Below are 16,432 nucleotides of genomic sequence, written 5' to 3'. Positions count from 1 at the left end.
GGTTAAGTGCAGGTACTACGCGAACTAGGCTGGCTTTCTCCTAGCGTCCACAATAAGCCTCGCAAGCTTGGATGTCAAAACTGTTGAATAAATGTTTTGTACTAGGTTATAACCCCGTGTATTACATGGGGTTGAATAAATGAATTTTATATACTAAACAATAAAACAATATATCTTTAAAAACTTCATTTATTGCACGAGTTGAATAAATGTAATTTTATATATTAAGTTTGGAAGTGAGGCGAGAAAATCATAAAAAAAATGACTACAACGAACGACAGGTGCCACACATTAATGTTTTATTATGTAGTATAGATTTAGATTTCTATTGATATAAATAAATTATTCTGTTGTAGCAAAAATTTTCAACGAAGTCTGAATAAATTTAACCCTTTATTTAAAACTCTGTAAACGTATAAATGATAAATAATATTAGTTAATTTTATTTTAAGTTTAAAATCTATTTGATACCAAACTAAACAAAACGTTCAAATATATAGTTGAAAATTTTACATATTTTCCCCTCCTAAGTTGGCTTATTACGTATCCCCCCCCCCACCAAAAAAAAAACAATTACATATTTCCCCTCCCTAACTTATATATATTACATATTTCTCCTTTTCATTAAAATTACTCTTAGAATTATCATTTTACCCTTAATGAACCATTAAATAAATATATACATATTTCCCCTTTCTAATATTATCAATCAATTACATATTTCTCCGATTCATGTATTATTTTCCAAATCTTCTACTTACTACTCTTAAAGTTTTTTTTTTATAAAATACATTATCACCTTTTTTAATTATAATTGCATTAGTTATAATTACTCTATAAGAATTTTGAAACTATAGTCTTTAACTAATAAGTTGAATGAATGTTTGAATTTGAATACGTCTGTTTGTAGGGGTGTTAACGGTCCGGTTTTGACGGTTTTATTTCAAACCGTGAACCAAACCGCTAGTAACGGTTTTTGAGTATCGAACATTGAAACTGAACCGTTGAAAATTAAAACCGAACCAAACCAAACCGTTACAAATGGTTTGGTTCCAATTTGATTTAACGGTTTAAGCTTTATTGAGCCCGTATATTAAATACACAAAATTAAAAAGAAGTTCAAAAAATATATATACATCTTTTCATATCATTCAAGTCATCTTCGTTGATTCAACCATTTCAATTTATTTTACTACACTTGTTCATATCATTCAAATCACAAATATATATAACTATCGTGGAACTAACTGAAGTAAATCGATAAATATATAAGTAATTATTAAACTAAATAATATTTAATAGAAGGGTTATCTACAATTAGTTAGAATAGATTAAACTAAAATAATAATTATCCATAAAATATGGCTTAATACGACGACAAGTGTCCTCCAATTGGTTTCTTTTATTATATAGTAAGTATAGATAGATTATAACTCAACCCGTATAATTCGATTATGTTTTAATTATGCCGGTATAGATAAATGTAAATTTACATTTGGATATTTGTAATAAATTTATTTCTATAGTAAATCCTATCCAAAATATTTTATTTAATGTGATTTTGTTAAAGTTTAATAAGGAATGAATATATTTATATTTTACAATGCATAATCTTAATTATTTTTTAAACAATTTTTAGTTATTAAAAGTTGTTTAAGGGAGTTGTGATGTCGCTAGCTAAGGTGGTTATCAATAATTATATAGATAAACACCATCTTATACTTATCATGTTATCCACATAATTTTAAGAGTTATAAATTGATTAGATTTCCTACTCTATACATATCACTTTTGTATCTCATTGCATATAAATAAAATGCCACATCTTTCACTTATAAATAAAATACATCATCTTTTTCTCCTTATTAGTCTTCTTCTTGTATTGCTGTAGCGAGGAGATACAATCAAAAGGAACATTTTCGCATTTGTTTAGGTGACCCCAACTACAAGGTAGGAGACAAAGTCTATGTACACTGTATATCTATTATAATATTGCACGGTCCTTGGCCGGCCAATACATTACTACTCTTTCGACAACTTCTTTCATGGTTTCAAAGCATTAACTATTACACTAAACGACAATGCATATTTTCTATGAACTAGTTGATCGACTGGGACCGACAAAAAGTTTAATGACTTTTATTGTTTCTTGCAGATCTCAACTCACGTACACAAAGCCCACCACAGTTGACCAAAACTGCACATGAGTAGTCCATGATGAAGATTTATGGGTTTTGTGTATTTTCTTTTTGTTATTTCCTGATTTCTAATGGAGTCCAGGTTGCTGCTTTCAAGGATCAGAGATTGCGAACGAATGTTTCACAGCCTTACAGGACAGCATATCATTTTCAGCCTTCCAAAAACTGGATGAATGGTACAGTTTTTTTTTGTTGAAAACCTGTTTTTGTATTGTTGCTAGTTTTACGTCAAGGTTGCGATAAACGTACCCACCCTTTTCATACTAAAGGATAAAAATGTATTGATGTGACGTTTTTAGATATGGGGTACGTTTAGCCAACCCTTATGTTACAGGGTGGTTTAACATATGTGTTTTGTTTCATGATCTGTTGTTTGATGATTGGTCTGCATGATTAAATGGCTGCTGACGGAATTTGCAGATCCTAATGGTAAATATACAATCTCTTATACACTTTAATTAGGTTTCTAGATGGGGAATTTGCCTTTTTTGATGAAAAAATGACACAAAATTTTGGTGCATTTGATGTAGGACCAGTATATTACAAGGGGGTTTATCATTTGTTCTATCAATACAATCCATATGGTCCACTGTGGGGTAACATGTCATGGGGTCATGCTATATCATATGATCTTGTTAACTGGGTACATCTAGATATTGCTCTTTTAGAAAACGAGCCTTACGATATCAATGGGTGCTTTTCTGGTTCGACAACGATTTTACAAAATGGGGAACCAGTAATCATGTACACAGGTCTTGATACCGATTCACACCAAGTGCAAAACTTGGCATTTCCCAAAAACATATCGGATCCGCTACTAAGTGAGTGGGTAAAGCCGTCACTTAACCCTGTAATGAGTCCTCCAGATAGAGTTGACCCAACACAGTTTAGAGATCCAACGACGGGTTGGTTGGGTGCAGATGGAGAATGGAGGGTTGTGGTTGGAAGTGAGCTTGATGGTCATGGATCAGCAACTCTTTACAAAAGTAAGGATTTTCGTACTTGGATTAAGTCCCCAAGCCCGTTACACTCTTCTAACAAGACAATAATGTGGGAATGTCCTGATTTTTATCCTGTTCTTGTTAGTGGAAAAGACGGGCTTGATACATCGGTTCAGGGGAAGGACGTTAGGCATGTTCTTAAAGCTAGTTTCAATGACCATGATTATTATATACTGGGAAACTATGATCCGACAAGTGACCGGTATGACGTTGATGTTGACTTCTTGGACAGTAAATGGTCGTTACGGTATGATTATGGACGGTTTTATGCTTCGAAGTCATTTTATGATAGTGACAAGAAGAGAAGGATATTATGGTCATGGGTTAATGAAGGTGATACTGATTCAGATGCTTTCATTAAAGGTTGGTCTGGCCTTCAGGTAATCTAGACTTGTTTTTCTTTACAATTGTTCAAAACCAGCATTTTGCGTTTGGTCAGGCTTACCAGCCTTATTATGGAAAATCAGAAAATATCCATTTTGACACGAAAAATCAACAAAATAGCCTTGACTTTTTGTTAAAAGATTGACTAGCGAGAGCACGAAAAGTGTCTTTTGCATTAACAGATTTCAATCTGGCGTAGCACGTTGGATTCTTTGGCGCAACAGATCCATATTGTTGCGCCTCAGGCCCCACGAAATAAAAAAAAGTTCTTTCTTAAGATTACAACATGGTGCAGGAGATTCAAAAGTGGCGAAAGAGATTTCACTCCGGCGCAACATATTTTAATTAAGGTCTAATCCGTTAGTGATTGATGATTGATGAAAATTGTTGAAAATAAAAAAAAGTCGAATGTCTATTTTTGTAATTTTGAAAAGTCAAGTTTATTTGTTAATATCTTCCTTCAAAATGGAAAGTTTCTTTAACTTAGTGATGATTATAAAAACTATGTTGTTACTATAACAATGTATTATTCTTAAATACACTTCGAATAACTTTCAAAACATATCATGTGTTTGACCCGTTTAAAGTGTTTCCTTTATAGTATAAGCATAATTCCTTAGAGATAAAACATAATCTAAATCAATTCATCCTTAAGTGGGTTGAAATGGTCACGTCAAAATGTGTCTATATATGTCACAAATAACAAGTTTTCAGACGATTCCCAGGAGCATCTGGCTCAGTGAAAATGGAGATCAGTTGGTGCAGTGGCCCGTTGAGGAACTTGAGAAACTGCGAACACAGAAAGTGCATTTCGAGAATGAAGAACTCAAGGGCGGGTCCATGATTGAAATTTCTGGCATCACAGCTTCACAGGTGACTAAATCTGATCTTGTATTATTAAGCCATATCAAGAATAAACATCTAAAGGGACTTATTCAGTTATCTGACTTCAAAGTTCAAACAAAAGGCTTTACAAATCGAATATAATTATGAGCTTAATTACTATTTAGATTATTCAAAGATTATGTAGTAGCATTTTCCATGCATAACTGTTTATTCACAACAAACAGACCAATAAAATCATTTACTCTATATCAGCTTTGTAGTTGAGAAGAAGTTCATTTGACCTCGATAGTCAACGGGTTACACAAATTTAAATGATAGATAATTTACCTCTTGTTGTAGGCTGATGTAGATATCACATTTGGCTTGTCAAATCTCGAAGATGCTGAGTGCTGAAGTAGTTGATCCCCAAGCTCTATGTAAACAAAAGAATGCTTCAATGAGTGGTAAATTCGGGCCTTTTGGTTTGCTGGTTTTGGCTTCGAAGGACCTGACTGAATACACTGCGGTCTTCTTTCGCGTTTTTAGAACTGCTAACAATTTCCGAGTGCTCATGTGTGCTGACCAAAGCAGGTTTGCTCCAAACCTATTAATTTGTGTAAATAACATGTGATTCAAATGTTACTATAGAAAATATAAATAACTAGAAACAAGGGCAGAGCCCGGGGGTGGTCATGAGTGTCCGACTGTCCGTTGAGCCCCGTCACTAGAAGTATCAGTTTTTGTTTTCTTTTTTTAAAAGAAAGACATGAGTTTCACCCTGAGTTGTAACATGTACATAGACTAGGGGTGGTTCACTAGTGATAGAATCTATCACTCTCAATGTCTAATAAAATTATGCCATGTCATCAACCAAATTTCCATCACTAGTGATAGAAATGTAGGAGGGGTGGAATCACTAGTGATGGAATTCTATCACTCCCATTTATTTTTTATTTTCATTTTAAAATTATAAATTAAACACTAAATTAAATTTCACTAATCTTTTTATTTTAAATTACTGACCGAGCCCAAATTGATGAACAACCCAAAAGCCCAATTGAGGGTTCGTCTGCAATTAAAGGTTCGTCATGCAATTAAAGGTTCGTCAAATTGGAGGGTTCGTCGCAATTAAAGGTTCGTTCCAAAGTTCAAATTTGTTCCAAAGTTCAACGCGTGATACACTCAACTCGTTAAAAAAATAACGCGTGAAAAAAGTAGCGGCGGCGGTGTTCCGTTGCAATTCAACGTGTGATGAACGTGTATAACGGGACCGCCCCGAGTGCCCTAAGAGAATTTTATGATTGACCCCTGACTAAAAAGTTATGATTCCGCCACCGAAAGCCACTTGATGCTGCTTTTTATAATGTGTTTCTTCTTAAAACAGGTCTTCTGTAAGACCAGAGGTTGACAAATCGATCTATGGAGCTTTTCTCACGCTTGATCCTCAATACGCAAAGATTTCCTTGAAAACCCTGGTATTTTATTGCTAGTTTTAAATATATTTTGTATGATTTATATATGTGAATGTATTTAGAGGAGTGTTTTTATTATTTTGTTTAATTTGCAGATAGATCACTCCATTATAGAAAGTTTTGGTGGAGAAGGATTGGCTTGCATTACAGCAAGAGTTTATCCAGAATTGGCCATTGGAGAACAAGCACATCTTTATGCATTTAACAATGGCACTCAGAGTTTGAGTATTTCAAGTTTAAGTGCTTGGAGTATGAAGAACGCTCAAATTGTTTCCACAAGGAAAAGAAGAAAGCCTATTATATAAACTAACCCATGAATACCAAGGCGTGCGAAAGCATGAATCAAATTGCAATTGAAAAACTTGAATCTTTTATTGATAATTGGAACCTGTTTATGCATGATTATAAATTTATAGTAACAGTTGACCAAACCAGCTGGTTTAAAATAAAGCGGTTCAAAGGTACGGACAAGACTGGTGTAGTGTGTGGGCCTGATTATTCAACCTGTCTGGTGCGGTCTTGAAAACATTATTGAAATAGTAACAAGTACTTCTTATTACGGCCACATGATTATATTAATTATCTAACTAATTAATATAATTATTATTTGAATTTGAATTCATATTCTAGAATGCTCCTATACATTTGAATTGGCATGTGCAGGTAGTTGTAGATTCTATGTATACGTTTGAATTGGCTTGTGTAGGTAGTTGTAGATCTCCTAATATATCTGATGTATCTGTGTATTTAAACAATGTAGAACATCAATAAAATTCAACCTTTCCACATCAGTTTCATTAACGTAATATGGTAATCAGAGCCTAAAGCTTCTCCCCTGAGAACAATCGATCCATCATTCACTCTTTTTTTTCGATACCATGGCAGCCCAAAACACCATTATTCAGATCACTGCATCTACTCACTTTACCATCAAACTCACCTCCACAAATTTTCCTTCATGGCGAAAACAGGTTCTCTCAACCTTAATCGGACTCCAACTTGATCATCATATAGTTGGAACAACTCCTGCACCAGCCAAGACGGTGACTAACAACAACACAACATCACCGAACCCGGAATATCGACGTTGGTTCTGTCAGGATCAAATGATCATATCGGCCTTACTTGGAAGCTGTTCTGATCAAATACAGCCTCTAATCTCTTCTGCTGACACTGCTAAACAAGCCTGGAATGCCCTCAATTCCAGCTATGCAAACCAATCACGGTCTCGCATTGTTTCACTTAAATCCCGTTTAGCCAAAAACCCCAAAGGGTCCCGATCCATCACTGAGTTTCTTCATGATATGAAGTCGATTGCCGATGACCTAGCACTAGCGCAAAGCCCGGTGGAAGAAGAAGACCTCGTTGTTCACACCTTGAACCAGCTGACCGACGACTATGCTCAGCTTGTCGTTGCCATCAAGTCTCGTGACAATTCCATCACCTTCCCCGATCTTTTTGACAAACTATTAGACTTTGAAAGACACCTAAAAGACTCGGCTCCCGAACCCACAATTACCACCGTGAACCAAACACAACGTCAGTCCCAAAGAAACCCGAACCGTTCTTACAATGACAACCGATTCACACGCAACAACTATTCACGGAACCAGTGGCAAAACCGTTCATCTACAAACCAGCCTAAAGCAAATCGGTCTCAATCCTTTTGTTCTTTCTGTAACATACCAGGACACGACACAAAAGATTGCAGAAAGCTTGCTCGGTTTTTGAAGGACAACAATGTTCCCGGTTACACTTCCTCACCTGTGCCGCCGGTAGTCAATAACACCTCTCCTCAGTCGGCAATACCATCATGGATGTGGGACACGAGAGCTTCAAATCACACGGCACCAACTCACCAGCAGATGCCGGCCTTTTCAGACTACGGAGGTCCTGATGAGATAGTTCTTGGCAATGGTAACACTCTCCCTATTACTCATATTGCTCAATCAACTCTTTCAACCCATTCACGTCCCCTCATTCTCAATGACATTTTAATCTCTCCAAATCTAAACAATCATCTTATTTCCGTTGCTAAAGTTTGTCGTACTAATCGTGTGTCTGTTGAATTTTTTCCATATCATTTCATTGTTAAGGATCTTCGCACGGGGGCGCATCTAATGCGGGGCAAGAACGTTAATGACGTCTACTATGGACCCATAGCATCACCTCAAATAAATGCAACAACAACAGGATCGTTACATGCGTGGCATCACACTCTTGGACATCCATCGTTCAAAGTTTTTAAGTCTATAATTGCCAAGTTAGGACTTAATTGTAATAAAATGTCACATGATTCCTTTCATTGTAATTCCTGTTTGTTGAATAAAAGCCATAAACTTCCATTTGGCCAAAATTCTTTTCTTGCAAATAAACCACTTGAACTTGTTTATTCAGATGTTTGGGGCCATGTTGACCAATCCCTTGAAGGTTATCGCTATTACATAATTTTCGTTGATTTTTACTCAAAATATGTGTGGTTATATCCTCTCAAACGGAAATCTGACGTTGCCACAATTTTTCCACAGTTCAAAAGGTTGGTGGAAAATTTTTTTAAAACGCCCCTCGTCGCGCTCTTTACCGACAATGGTGGTGAATATGTTGGTCTTGCTTCCTATCTTGCTGCAAATGGTATCTCACATTATACCACTCCTACTCCATTTAGTGCCCCTATTCCCTTAACCCATACACTCTCTTTCTCTCAAATCCCCTCTCCCACACCTGTCACCTCTCAAGAGACAAACTTGTCTTCCCCACATGTCACTTCTAATTCCACTCAACCCTTGTTGACCTCTCCTCACCAACCAGTTCAATCACCCACTCCTCATCCTATATCTACTTCAACCACTCCTATTCAACCTTCACCTTTATCTCCTGTTCCCCAAAATCCACAATCCTCTCGGCCTACCAGAAACCCCAAACCAAACTCTAAATATTTTAATTCCAACTTTATCAACAACACCACTTTACACCCCATCTCACCTTCTCTTGAACCCTCAACTCATGTTCAAGCTTTAAAAGACCCACAGTGGAGGCAAGCAATGGACCTTGAATATAATGCCCTGCTTCATAATCACACATGGGATCTTGTTCCTAAAACCAATCAACAACCCATCGGGTGTAAATGGGTTTTCCGAATAAAACGTAAACCCGATGGCACTGTTGACAAATTCAAAGCTCGTCTTGTGGCTAAGGGCTTTCATCAAGAATTTGGCAAAGATTATTTTGACACTTTTAGCCCCGTCACAAAACCGGTCACCATCCGTACCGTACTATCCATCGCTCTTGCTCAACATTGGTCACTTCGTCAACTGGACGTAAACAATGCTTTCCTCCATGGCACTCTTCACGAAGATGTCTATATGCAACAACCACCTGGCTTCACAAACACTGAATTTCCGAATCATATTTGCAAATTAAGAAAGTCTCTCTATGGTCTCAAACAGGCACCAAGAGCTTGGTACACTGAATTGACCACTTTCTTACTTGCCTTTGGCTTTAAAAAATCTGTTTGTGATGCTTCCCTTTTCATCTACCAGCAACACTCTATTACCTGTTATTTTTTGGTATATGTAGATGATATTGTCCTTACAGGTAACAGTGACTCTTTCTTGACCCACTTCATAAAAATCTTGGGAAATAGGTTCTCCATCAAGGACCTAGGTTCCCTTCACCACTTCCTTGGCATTGAGGTCATTCCCACCAACAATGGTTTGTTCCTTTCTCAACATCGACATATCAAAGACATCTTAACAACCTTCAAAATGGACGGTGCCAAGGACGTCCAAACACCACTAAGTGTCTCCGAACCTCTCGTCCCTAATGACCCCTCACCTTCAGTCGATCCTACCCCATACCGCCAACTCGTCGGTACTCTTCAATATCTTGCCTTCACTCGCCCGGATATCTCTTTTGCGGTCAATAAACTGTCTCAATTCATGCACAACCCAAAGCAAAACCATTGGCAAGCTCTTAAAAGGATTCTCCGCTACTTAAAAGGCACGGTGCATCATGGTCTGTTTTTGCGGCGTGATTCAACACTAGACATCCGAGCCTTCTCCGACTCGGACTGGGGAGGAATTAATGATGGTGGCAGGTCAACTACAGCATACTTAATTTACCTAGGTTCTAACATTATTTCATGGAAGTCCTCTAGGCAAAAATCTGTCTCTCGATCTTCCACAGAGGCGGAATATAAAGCGGTTGCAAATGCTGCTGCGGAGATATCTTGGGTCAGAAATTTGTTAGTTGAACTTGGTATTAAACGTCTCAACACACCAAGGCTTTTTTGTGATAACACAGGAGCGACGTATCTATGCTCCAACCCGGTTTATCACTCTCGCATGAAGCATGTGGCCTTAGATTATCACTTTGTAAGAGAACAAGTTAACAATGGTTTGCTTCGTGTTCTTCATGTCAGCTCCAAAGATCAACTCGCCGATGCATTAACCAAGCCACTACCGCGACCGTCATTCATCAACATTCGTTCCAAGATCGGTGTCTCCAATGGAGCCTCCGTCTTGCGGGGGCGTATTACGGCCACATGATTATATTAATTATCTAACTAATTAATATAATTATTATTTGAATTTGAATTCATATTCTAGAATGCTCCTATACATTTGAATTGGCATGTGCAGGTAGTTGTAGATTCTATGTATACGTTTGAATTGGCTTGTGTAGGTAGTTGTAGATCTCCTAATATATCTGATGTATCTGTGTATTTAAACAATGTAGAACATCAATAAAATTCAACCTTTCCACATCAGTTTCATTAACGTAATACTTCTTAGCATATGTGAATTAAGTTAGTTGTCATAAACTTCAAAATATCAAAAAAAATCGAGTTGAGATTGTAAACGACTAAACAACTGGATATTAAGTTAGTTGTCACAAACTTTGAAATAACAAGAAAATTCGAGTTGTTCGAGTTGAGATTGTAAACGACTAAACAACTGCATAGTCTGCAAACCCCTAGTACTTGCCCTTAATCTTATATACATGATCTCATTCAAGGAGGCCCAATGGGCTATCAAGTAAAGGAATCGCTTTATGCCACTCAAAATTTAGGGCCCATTTCATTAGAAAATGATTTATTTTGTTTCATGCTAGAAACTTATGCATCAAGTGTTGTTGAATAAAAAATATATTAGGTAATTGATAATGAAGATTTTAGATAAGAAAGAAAATTTTAAATTTTGAGATATATGATTCACATTTTACTACAATGTTTTGTTTTATAGATATTTTATGTTTTTTCATTAAATATACATATGCTTTATCAATGACAACATCTATTTTTGCTACCTACATATATGCATATACCATATTATGTTTAGTTTCACATATTTACTATTATAATCTGACTACAAATATGTATATTGTTCATAGCTTCATACTATATACCAACACATTGTTCATAGTTTAGTATCAATAATCCATTAAAGGTAATTTGCAAATGCATATGCGACTTATGGTTTACATGCAGATCTGAGTGCATGTTAATATGCGAATTAACAGATTTTGCTATGAATATTCTTAGATATGTAGTTTTTTTTTTTTTTTAACGTTGAGAATCTTTAACTTGTTATGAGAGAGATCTTACACCCTCTTAAAGAGAGGGCTCTAACCCTACTCTGGCCAGACTATGTTGTCTTAACTAGGTTCATGCTGGCGTCAGAGTTTAGCTAACGGCGTTCCTTAGGAAACCATACCACCCACCAGTGGCGGACCCAGGATTTTTTTACAATGGGGTCCATTTTTTCGGTGTGTTCAAAATTTTTATAACAAAACGTTAAAATTTTTGGGCCGGTCCTCTTTCATGTCGAGTCAGAGCGAGGTTTGAATTAGATTTAAAAAAAAACTGAAAAAATGAGCCGTACAAGGATTGAACTCATGACCTCTTATTGGTAAAAAAGAGGGTTTACCACTACACCAACTTTCCTTTTCTATATATTGTGTCCACCTAATTGTATTTATGGGGTCCTTATAAAATTTAATATACCGAATCTACTAATTCTTTTAAAAAACATTGGGGTCCGGGGACCCCGACCCATTCATTGTGGGTCCGCCCCTGCCACCCACTTCCAGTGGCAGGGGTTTGTGCCGCCACAAGAGAGAATATCTTTGGCGTAACGCACGATGGACTAAAACCCAGGGTGGCTCGGGCTCGAACTCTTGACCTAGGGTCAAGAAAACTAGCCTTTATTGCCTTTATCCACCAAATATGGTACTAGTGGGGATTGAACTTGGGTCTCCAAGAAGAACCCAAGTTTTTCCAACCACTAGATCACTACACAAGTGATCATGGATAGTTAAATAATAGTTAAACCACTCATTTGCAAAATTTCTAATAGTTAATATTTTTTGAAACGGTGAACGTCATGTATTAGGTTACCACAAAATCGGTCACACGTTGGTTTCAGAGTTTGACTTTTACGGGCGTTTCCTCGGGAAACCATACTGCCGGCTGCCACTTGGCAGCCGTTGTGCCGCCACAAGAGCATAACTCTCTCTAGCGTAACACACAGTGGGACGAAAACCTGGGTGGGCTCGGGAATCGAACTGACAACCTTGCACAAGACCTAGTTCAAATCTTTTATTGCCTATATCCACCCCAAAATGACACAAGTGGGATTTGAACTTGAGTTTCCATCAGAAAACTCAAGCCTATATTTTGCTTTTTTGAACCACATACCCATGTGCGTGATTAATAAACATGCCTTATTTGAACCTACACAAGTAAAGGATTTCAAAATTTTCATATAGTTCTCTCTTGTTTAAACTACCTATCCATGTGCATGTAACACTCAAGCCCGTTTTTTATATTTGAATAAAAACGCGAATAATTAGGTCCCATTTTTTACATATAACATTCGAGTCTGAGTTATCTGATAACTCAGACAAATCGATATACGGATTATTATTACAATAGTTTTACATTTTACATTAGTCGAGTTTAAAAGTTCGAAAACTTCAACACGCATGATCATGCTTTAGTTATCCCGAAGGGATGTTCCCGTAGAAATGGTGTTTTAGGAGTGTTCGTTTCTTCATGTGCTTGGTCGTCTGTCCGTCCGTCCGGTTCTCCCATAGTGAAAGCCTGTCATAAACACTAAAAACAGTTAGTGTTTAAATTATACGGTCAAAGGATTAGTGATTGAAACATTTGTACGAAAACATTAAGAACATTTTTTTTTGCAGCCTCCTTGCCCGGCCGGGTCACCCGGCCGTGTCAACTAAAACTTGTATTTTTCTCAGCACCCTTACCCGACCGGGTCAGGTTTTCACCCGACTGTGTCAGCTGAAAACGTGTTTTCTTTTCAAATCATTATTTCGGTTTGAAGTTAATTACCCAACCGACCCATTAAGAGGCATTTCACATTCTAGCTCATGCCTCCTACTTCTTTATCAAGATTTTCATTATGTCTTCCACCACAACTTCCTTTATGGATGTTTATTCTTGGAAAACCTTTATATTCCAAGTTTACCCTCCGGCATGACTTTTTACCAAAATACCAGTTAAAAGACATAAATTAAAAGGTCTACCCTTCCATTTTAATGTTACTAAAATACCAACCCAATGATGGGACTCATTTTAATCTACCCCTAGGGGTAGTTTGCCCGATCCATCACCCGTGGCATTTTAGTCAATTTAGTCCATTTCCGCATAATGGACATGCCCTTGGCTCGAATGGTCGCTTTCCCCAAAATGCTAAATGCATTTCACTTGGGTTAATCTATTATCGAAATTTGACACATCCCTCTTTAGTCGAGCCATAAGCCCCTACCGAAAGCATAACCTTTTATATATACCTGGCGCAAGTCAACCAATTGGGGTGTCCCAGTTGGCCAGTCCCACCCTTTCTCTCCCCAGAGACCCGGGTTCGACTCCAGGGAAGGTCACCAGCCTCCCACCTCTTCCATGGGGAAACGGATCGACTCGGTATAGGGTATTAACCCCCAGGTGGCTATGGGACTAAGCTAACCTGCGGAGTGTCACACTCCGGCGGTTGGGAGGACCGTGGAATATCCCCCCCCCCCTACCTGGCGCAAGTCAAAATCATTGACTCGTTATCCATACCTTGCGATGGTTATTTCTTTCCAATTCGTGGCAATGCATGCCCATACATTATGCTTACCTATAAGCATGGAACTTGACAAAACAAAGCATTAAATACCGGATTTGAATGGCGATCACCATTTAACCCGCATGACTCGTTTGTCCTTTTGACCATTCTTGGTTCGTCCCCCCTCCTTTGTTTAGTGCATCTAAATCAATCTATATGTTGTTTATCACCAAAAGTTCACTTTTACTTGTTTGACCCGTTTGGTTCGCGTCAGCAAGTCCTTATCACTAAAACTCACTTTTTAGTTATTTCACCCGTTGGTTCACGTCAGCAAGTGTTTATTTCGAAAAATTCATATATACTTGTTTGACCCGTTTGTTCGCGTCAGCAAGTGCTTATTACCAAAATTAACTTTTTACTTGTTTGACGCGTTTGGTTCGCGTATGCAAGTGTTTGTTATCAAAAATTCATTTTTACTTGTTCGACATGTTTGGTTCGCGTCAGCAAGTGCTTATTACCAAAATTCACTATTTACTTGTTTGACCCGTTTGGTTCGCGTCAGCAAGTGTTTGTATCAAAAATTCATTTTTACTTGTTTGTCCCGTTTGGTTCGCTAGAAAGTCATATTTTGAAAGTTTATTGGTTTATCACCAAAAACTCATTTTCACTTGTTCGACCCATTCGGTTCGCGTCAGAAAGTAATATCTCAAAAGTTTATTGGTTTATCACTAAAAACTAATTTTTGCTTATTCGACCCATTCGGATCGCGTCAGAAATTCATATCTCGAAAGTTTATTGGTTTATCACCAAAAACTCATTTTTACTTGTTCGACTCATTCGATTCGCGTCAGAAAGTCATATATTAATCACCTAAATGTGATTACTTGTCATTTTGCCCGTTTGACCCGTTATGGTTTACACCATTGTGTCGCATTTCTAAAATTCTTTATGTTAATCACCTAAATGTGAGTATTCACCATTTTGTTCGTTTGACCCGTTATGGTTTACACCATAGGATCTCGGCTTTAACAAATCATTAATTTTAACCGTCTACTTTTCATTTAAAAACAAAGCTTCTAATATAGTAGGTGTAAGTTTTACTTACTATGCGTCTGTTTAAGTGTTCCCGCGTCTTGATCCGTTTGACCCATTCCTTTCCAAGCTCCCACCTAGATTGTCAAGTGTCAAACTATAACACAGTATCCACAAGATGGTTAGATTAGACATCCAACATTATGAACATCATACCTCATAGACTTTGATACCATATTTTATTCATCTGATTTTATTATAGGTCAGTTTGACTTTTAAAGTCAAACTGCTAATTGACATATGCAAATGCACTAACAAATTCAGTAAGCTCATTTAGGTATTTTATCAAATACTTGGTGGAAATCATTTTTAGGCTATCATATTAGCTAATTTTGCTATCCATATTACCTAGTATCTCTTAGATAACACTTTTCTAGTCATTTATTCACATTCCATCATGATTTCAAGCTGAATGACTAGTATTTATAATCTAACCATAAAAGGTTCAAAATCTATAATCATATCAAAAATCAATTTCACCCCTTGAGAGAGTTTTGATCTAGAACAACTATGCACATGATTTCTACATATCTTTTCTATTCATATCAGGGGCGGACCTTAAGTATACCGAGCCGTAGCATGGGCTACGGCTCAACTTTTTATCAGTAGTGTAATTTTTTTTCGGTTTTTATGCCAAGGATATCCCTGAACAACTACGAGGACACCCCTAAAAAGTCTGTAAGCCCAAATTGCAGTTTATAAACTTAGTTCCTACTTCTTAGCCCAACCCAAATCAATAATCAGTTATAAGATTATTACAACTTACAAACCTTATGTTATTAAAGCCCAAATCCATTGAAGATTGTAAATAATAAGCTCAATTGCCCAAAGCCAGTTATATGTTAGCCCAAAATAATAAAAGACACCCTTTAATCTGAAGTTTTAATGTACGACACAAGTGAAAGATTAAGGATACCAAACGTCGATCATCACCAAACGTCTGAACTCTGAACTACTACTGCGCTGAAGCCTCCTGAAGTTGCTGCTGAATCGCTGAAGTCTGAACTGTTTCGCCGAACAGCGGAACACCAGAACTGAACAGACAACATCAGATCATCGATTTGATTGTGACTTGTGAGTATTGACTAATTTTTGTTTCTTTTCTTGGTGACTTGTGAATTGTTTGATTGTTTGATTATTGAGTGTTCTTTATTAGTTGTTTAGTTCATTTAATTAGTTGTTCGATTGTGATTTATAAAAGTAAAACCACTGTCCATTAAAAAAGTTCAACTTAGTTTCGCTAGAATAGGATGAATTGAAATATTGTCACACCCCGATTTCCACGTGTATCACCGGTGGGCCCGGTGGGGGATTACCGTGACGTAGTTGGCAACAATATAGTCAAACCACACAATTATATGAATGCACAGCGGAAGCATAAAGATAAATAT

The 16,432-nt window shown here is 37.0% G+C and overlaps 1 pseudogene; it reads left to right on the top strand.

Moving 5' to 3' along the window:
- Positions 1–2,082: 2,082 nt before the first annotated feature.
- On the top strand, positions 2,083–8,243 carry LOC110898887 (annotated as a pseudogene).
- The last annotated feature ends 8,189 nt before the right edge of the window (positions 8,244–16,432 follow it).

This window comes from Helianthus annuus, chromosome 3 (genome assembly GCF_002127325.2).
Source record: "Helianthus annuus cultivar XRQ/B chromosome 3, HanXRQr2.0-SUNRISE, whole genome shotgun sequence".
Lineage (NCBI taxonomy): Eukaryota > Viridiplantae > Streptophyta > Magnoliopsida > Asterales > Asteraceae > Helianthus > Helianthus annuus.
This window is presented reverse-complemented; position numbering and strand designations above follow the sequence as displayed.